At 35.6% G+C, this 7623-nt stretch overlaps 1 pseudogene; it reads left to right on the top strand.

Moving 5' to 3' along the window:
* Positions 1 to 549: 549 nt before the first annotated feature.
* Positions 550 to 7496, top strand: LOC132304691 (urease accessory protein G-like; annotated as a pseudogene).
* The last annotated feature ends 127 nt before the right edge of the window (positions 7497 to 7623 follow it).

The following is a 7623-nucleotide window of genomic DNA, read 5'->3' as shown; positions in this document are numbered from 1 at the left end:
GAAGATCTAAAAGATGATTTCTCTCCCTAAATCTCTTCAACACACCTTACTCACTTATGTGTTATATCTATAAGGTGTATAAATGATAACAATTACACACTTGTATTGAATGAGCTAGAGAGAGGACCAACCTTCACTATTTATAGACATAATTCCTTACTAACCATCAAGTAGAGGAATCTTACAAAATCATGCTTTTAATTTAAAAAAAAAGAAGATGAAAGAATAAATGAAATATAAAAAGAACAAACATAATAATGAAGGATGAATGGGAGATAAAAAGAATGGTGTGTGTATATCATTATGAATGATAAATGATAGTAGAATGTTATTAGTGTAAGAGCTACTATTCAAAGAAATCTTATAAAAACAATGCATTATGGATCTATGATTGAAAGAAGGAAGAAAAAAAAAATTAAAAATCTATCTTAAAGGGCATTTTCGTAAAACAAACTTACATCACTACATTACCAAATCCAGTCTCCTTTCTGTCTCTCTCTCTCTCTACCTCATAGTATAGTAAGTAGCCAACCTTGCAGACTAGAGTCGATGGCGTCTTAACATGATCATCATCACCATGACCATAATCATCATCACGATCATAATCGTCATCACCATCATATCCATGAGTATTCTTTCTTTAATCTTTCCATTTCAAATACATATTCTTTTTCATCTACAATCGTTTGTAATCCTCAATATATTTGTTCACCTGAAACAGGAACTCTAATAGGGACTCCACAAAAACATCGTGGGTGGGCCCAGATGGGAGGTGTATCATAGCCATAATGGACTGGCACCACATTCACATGAACCCATTGTTAGAAATTAAACTTTATTTTATTTTTAAAATGTCTTTGAAGGTCATGGGTATTTTTTTATTTGGTATTTTATATTTATGTGAGTTTTTTATTGGAGTTAGTGGGGGGCATGAGAGTTACAACTAGTAAATGGTCATGTTAGTGGGTTAGTGGGAGTTTTTCCTGCTAAATGATATGTTAGTGGGGTGTTAATTTTCATTTACATTTATGTTTTGAAGCCTATATAAACCCATGTATTGTACTCATTTTCAATCAAGTGAAATAAAAAGTGTTTTCCTCCATTTTTATTCTCTTCCAAATAGTATAGTGTTGTGTGTGTAACTAGGCCACTATTTCCAACAAAGTGGTATCAGAGTTAGTTTGTGAGAGAGAGAAGAAATGACAAACAATTCGGTTCCATTTCAAATGCCTCGATTCACCAAAGATAACTATGAAAATTGGTGTATCTGTATGAAGGCAATTTTGGGAGCACAAGATGTGTGGGAAGTTGTTTCCAAAGGTTATGATGAGCCAGAAGATGAGGCAACTTTGTCTCAAGCCAAAAAAGATGTTTTACAAGCCATGAAAAAGAAAGACCAAAAGGCGGTGATGACTATCCATCAATGTTTGGATGATGGAATGCTACAAAGAGTTGCTAATGCAGAAAATGCAAAGCAACTATGAGAGATTCTTCAAAATTCCTTCCAAGGAGTTGATAAAGTGAAGAAGGTTCACCTCCAAACGTTACGAGGTGAATTTGAAGCATTGCATATGAAAGAATCTGAATCAATTTCAGATTATTTTTCAAGGGTCCTGGTTATTGTAAATCAACTAAGAAGATATGGCGAAACCATCATGATTGATACAAAGGTCGTTGAAAAGATCCTTCGGTCGTTGGATTCCAAATTCAACTACATTGTTGTAGCCATTAAAGAGTCAAAGGATTTGGATTCCATGACTGTTGATCAACTCATGGGTTCGTTGCAAGCTCATGAAGAAAAGGTGGTGAAGAAATAAGAAGTTTTGGAGTAAGTGCTACAAACAAAGTTTTTGTTGAACGAAAGAGATGAAAAACATAGAGGAAATCAAAGGGGCCGAGGACGTGGAAATGCACGTGGCCGAGGAAGAGGAGAAAGAAACGGTTAACACACAACCAACAATGAAGAAAAAATCCATAACTCACAACAAATAAGAGGTCGTGGTAGAGGAAATTACTCAAGGTCATATGGAAGGAGGTATGATAAGTCTCAAATTCAATGTTACAATTGTCAAAAGTATGGTCATTATGCTTCGGAATGTAGAAATGTTACTAACAATGTTGAAGAAAAGGCTAATTATGTTGATAAAGAAGTGGAGCCTACTTTGTTGTTGGCATACAAAGGTGAAAGGAGTGATCAAGAAGATGTGTGGTATCTTGACACTGGTGTTAGCAACCATATGTGTGGTAGCAAAGAGAAGTTCGTTGATATTGATGAATCAATAAATGGCAAGGTGACATTTGGAGACTTCTCACAAATTCCGGAAAGAGGGAAAGGTAAAATATTGATTCATTTGAGGAATAGGCATCATCAATTTATCTCTAATGTTTATTATGTGCCTAATATGAAGAACAATATTTTGAGTTTGGGACAACTCTTAGAAAAATGGTACAATATTTCTATGAAGGATTGTAGTCTTTCGATAAGAGACCCATTGGATAATTTGATTGTCAAGGTTCCAATGACAAAGAACCGGATGTTTTTGCTAAATATTCAAGCCGACAAGGCTAAATGTTTGAAGGTTTGTGTTAATGATTTAACTTGGCTTTGGCACTTGAGACTTGGGCACTTGAATTTTGGAGGATTAGAGTTGTTGGCCAAAAAGAAGATGGTGAAGGGATTGCCTTTCATTAGCAATCCAAATCAATTATGTAAAGGATGTCTCGTTGGAAAGCAATCAAGGAAAAGTTTTCCTAAAGAAGCTACCACAAGAGCTATGGCGCCACTACAACTTATCCATTCGGATGTTTGTGGTCGAATTTCTCCATCATGATTTGGTAAGAATAATTATTTTTTATTATTCATTGATGATTTTAGCCGAAAAACATGTGTATATTTTCTTAAACAAAAATCGGAGGCGTATGAAATTTTTAAGAAATTAAAAACACTTGTTGAAAAACAAAGTGGCTATGATGTAAAGGCTCTTCGATCTGATAGAGGTGGTGAATTCACATCAAATAATTTCAAAAATTTTTGTGAAGAAAATGGAATTCACCATCCTTTAATGGTTCTGAGATCGCCCCAACAAAATGGAGTTACAGAAAGGAAGAACAGAACCATTCTCAATATGGTTCGAAGCATTCGAAGCATGTTGAAAAGTAAGGAAATGCCTAAAGAATTTTGGGTGAAGCGGTTGATTGTGTGGTGTACTTGTCCAACCGGTGTCCTACTAGAAGTGTGCAAAACAAAACACCACAAGAAATATGGAGCGGAAGAAACCCAAGTGTCTCTCATTTGCGGGTTTTTGGGAGCATTGCCCATGTGCACGTGCCGGATGAAAGGAGGACCAAGTTAGACAACAAAAGTGAAAAAATGGTGTTCATTGGCTATGATGCAAGTTCCAAAGGCTACAAGTTGTACAATCCAAGTAATGGGAAGATTGTCATTAGTAGAGATGTTGAATTCGAAGAGGGAGCCATATGGGATTGGAACACTCCAAATGAAGATTATAATATTTTTCCAATTTCTGACGAGGAGCAAGAAAATGAAGGCATGAAGCAGCCCATTTCTCCACCAACATCACCTCCACCACCATCAATTCAAAATCAATCAACTCCATCATCATCAAGTTCAAGTGACACACCACCATTTCGCATGAGGAGTCTTCGTGACATATATGACGAAAAAGATGAGGTAACAGAAAGGTTAGGTGATCTAACACTTTTTTGTCTCTTTGCGGATTGTGAACTCGTAGGATTTGAAGAGGCGGCACAAGACAAAAAATGGAGAAATGCTATGGATGAAGAAATTAAATCCATAGAGAAGAATGACACATGGGAGCTTGCTACACTTCCAAAAGAGTAAAAGGCAATTGGTGCCAAATGGGTGTATAAAGCAAAGAAAAATACAAATGGTGAAGTTGAAAAATATAAAGCAAGATTGATCGCCAAGGGATACAACCAAAAGCCTGGAATTGACCATGATGAGGTATTTGCACCCGTAGCTCGTTTGGAAACAATTAGATTGTTAATTTCTTTGGCAGCCCAGAACAATTGGAGAATCCATCAAATGGATGTGAAATTGGCTTTCTTGAATGGGTTTCTTGAAAAAGAGGTGTATGTTCAACTACCCATGGGCTATGTTGTAATGGGGCAAGAAAACAGAGTCTTGAAATTGAAGAAGGCTTTATATGGCTTGAAGCAAGCACCAAGGGTGTGGAATAAGCGAATTGACAAATATTTTTAAGACAATAATTTTTCAAAGTGCCCATATGAACATGCTCTTTACTCCAAAGTAAGTGAGAATGGAGATGTATTTTTTATTTGCTTGTATGTGGATGATTTAATCTTCACAGGTAGCAATCCAAAAATGTTTAAAGATTTCAAGAAAGTTATGGCTCGAGAGTTCGAGATGACAGATATTGGCATCATAACTTATTATCTTGGCATTGAGGTCAAGCAAATGAATGATGGAATTTTCATTCACCAAGAAGGCTATGCTAAGGAAATTCTCAAGAAATTCAAGATGGAAGATTGTAAATTGGTGAACACGCGCATGGAAGTTGGAATTAAATTGTTAAGAGATGAAGATGGAGAGACGGTGGATCCAACATTTTTCAAAAGTCTTGTTGGAAGCTTGAGATACTTAACATGCACAAGGCTAGACATATTATTTGCGGTTGGGCTTGTTAGTTGGTTTATGGAAAGACCCACCATAACTCATTTCAAGGCGGCTAAGAGGATTTTTCGTTACATCAAAGGTACCCTTGATTTTGGGTTATTCTATTCATTTACTAATGATTTCAAGCTTGTGGGTTATTCTGATAGTGATTGGGCCAGAGATTTGGATGATAGAAAAAGTACATCTGGCTATTATTTTTTCATGGAAATGTTGCTTTTACATGGTGTTCAAAGAAGCAATCCATTGTCACCCTCTCAACTTGTGAAGCAGAATATGTTGCAGCCACTTCATGTGTTTGTCAAACAATTTGGTTGAGGAATTTGTTGAAGGACTTACACATGCTACAAGAAGAATCAACGGAGATTTTTGTGAACAACAAATCAACAATTGCTTTGGCCAAGAATCCGGTGTTTCATGAACGAAGCAAGCATATTGATACAAGATTTCATTTCATTAGAGAATGCATAACCAAGAAGGAGGTGGAGCTCAAGTTCATCAAGTCATAAGATCAAGTTGCGGATATTTTCACCAAGCCCCTCAGTTTGCAGATTTTCACAAGTTAAGGAATTTGCTTGGAGTTGAAAAAAATTCAAGTTTAAGGGGGGGTGTTAGAAATTAAACTTTATTTTATTTTTAAATTGTCTTTGAAGGTCATGGGTGTTTTTTTATTTGGTATTTTATATTTATGTGAGTTTTTTATCGGAGTTAGTGGAGGGCATGAGAGTTACAACTAGTAAATGGTCATGTTAGTGGGTTAGTGGGGGTTTTGCCTACTAAATGATATGTTAGTGGGGTATTAATTTTCATTTACATTTATGTTTTGAAGCCTATATAAACCCATGCATTGTACTCATTTTCAATCAAGTGAAATAAAAAGTGTTTTCCTCCATTTTTATTCTCTTTCAAATAGTATAGTGTTATGTGTGTAACTAGGCCACTATTTCCAACACCCATATACTCACCTGGTTATTTCAGTAGAAGAGCACCCCCTCTTGTCACCAGAGATTTCAATGAAAGAGCTTTCACTGTTGGAATTGGTGGCCGCCCTGTTGGTACTGGGTATTTCCTATTTTCCTATCATTTGGCTTTCATATTTTAATTACAATATATCAATAATAGGACTATGCTAGTATATAAATCTACACATATGGGTTATTGGGTAGCTCGAATTTGATGTTATTTATTACATTTGGCTCGTTTACTATGAGCATTTCATGTCTTTAACCTAAGATTCATCAATGAAATTTTTTATTATTAAACTTACCAAGACCAAGTGTGCTAGTTAGGAAAAGTGAAATACAACCAAAATTAAAGTGGGGTAGGATATGATAACATGTGGATTGACTCAGGTTATGAAACCCCCCCTCCCCTCCTTTCATCTTTGACTGAGTGGTATTTGTTAAGCAAAGCTTCTTTTTTGAAGCAACGGTCCAACCTTAAATAAAGCGGAATAGAAACATAGGAATTATGTAGCCGACCCAAATAGTTAGAAAAATGCTTGGTTGTTGTTGCACTTTGTGCAAATGCATTAAGTATGGGATTAGTGGTCACCTTGTGTCAATTAATAATTTTCCAACATGTCTTTTGATATCTTTATTTGTGAGTTATCTTGGATGATTTCTTTTTCTTTTTTCTTTTTGTTTTATCTCTTTTATTTTATTTTATTTTTTTTAGCCTCTGAATTCACAAAATTTGTTACGATTTCTAGCTTTTGTTTTCTAAGTTCTAATGACTTTTAGCATATCAGGATAATCGAATTTGTTGTTTTGTCAAAACTATTACCAAAATTAGAGGAGAACTATAGAGATTATTGTTAGTCTTGTTATCTCTTCGAGACAAGGATCCATCTTTATTTCACTTCATAATGTCATTGCTTGATTGAATTGACTTTTGCTAATCGAAATCTGGTTTTACACATCACAGGAAAACAGCTTTAATGTTGGCCTTGTGTAAATTCTTGCGGGATAAATACAGTCTTGCAGCAGTATTTACAATCTACTAAGTATCTCTGAGATTCCTTTTGTTCATGAATCATGTGATTGCAGCCTTCATGAGGAAATGATCTTTGAAATGTTAGAAACCTTATTTGATTGCAATTGACTGTGGATTTTGACATTCATTTATCTAAAAGTTTTATTGTAAGTAACTTCTCGGTTAGTGTTGATATTGCCATAACTGAATGATTTTAAAACTGAACTATAGTACCAGCTGGTCCAGCTCCTCACCACTCTTTTCTTTGATAGAGGGGAATCACAAAGCAAGATTCCTGTACCCCTAAAGCTCATTGATGTGCTTATCAGGGGTTGACAATTACCTATAACTCCATTCTATGACACCTAGTTCTCTTGGGCACTAATCTTGCTATGATCAGCTGAGCTCATGCATTCTAAAGACATTGTTCAATTAATTTCTTTATAGAGTTTTCATTTGAAAAATGTTTGTTACCTTAAAATATAATTTGCTTAATTTGTTTAAGGACTAAGAATCTCTAAATAAGTTTATTTGTTAAGACTTCTGGCTTGGCTGATCTTGATACAAGCACACATTCCAATATCTCATCCTGTTTAAATTGCATGTCAATGTAATTGAATAATAAATTATGTTATTGTAGGTGACAAATGATATTTTCACGAAAAAGGATGGTGAGTTCTTGGTGAAGCATGGAGCACTTCATGAGGAAAGAATACTTGCTGTGGAAACAGGAGGCTGCCCTCATGCTGCCATTCGCGAAGACATCAGCATTAATGATGGCCCTCTTGAGGAGCTCTCTAACTTGTACAAAGCAGATATACTCCTCTGTGAATCCGGGGGGTGGTAATTGGGAAGTTGATATCCATGCCTACTTCACATATCATTTAAAAATGCTTAGATGAGTTGACCCTTGCCCTGCTGTTCTTTCAGAGTATCTGTGCCTCATGGTGGTGATGCTTGAAAATGATTGTCTC

Source organism: Cornus florida, unplaced genomic scaffold (genome assembly GCF_030987335.1).
Source record: "Cornus florida cultivar Cherokee Brave unplaced genomic scaffold, ASM3098733v1 CherokeeBrave_3.0.0_Hap2_Chr04, whole genome shotgun sequence".
Classification (NCBI taxonomy): domain Eukaryota; kingdom Viridiplantae; phylum Streptophyta; class Magnoliopsida; order Cornales; family Cornaceae; genus Cornus; species Cornus florida.
Note: the sequence above shows the minus strand (reverse complement) of the source record. Positions and strands in the feature narration are given on the sequence as shown.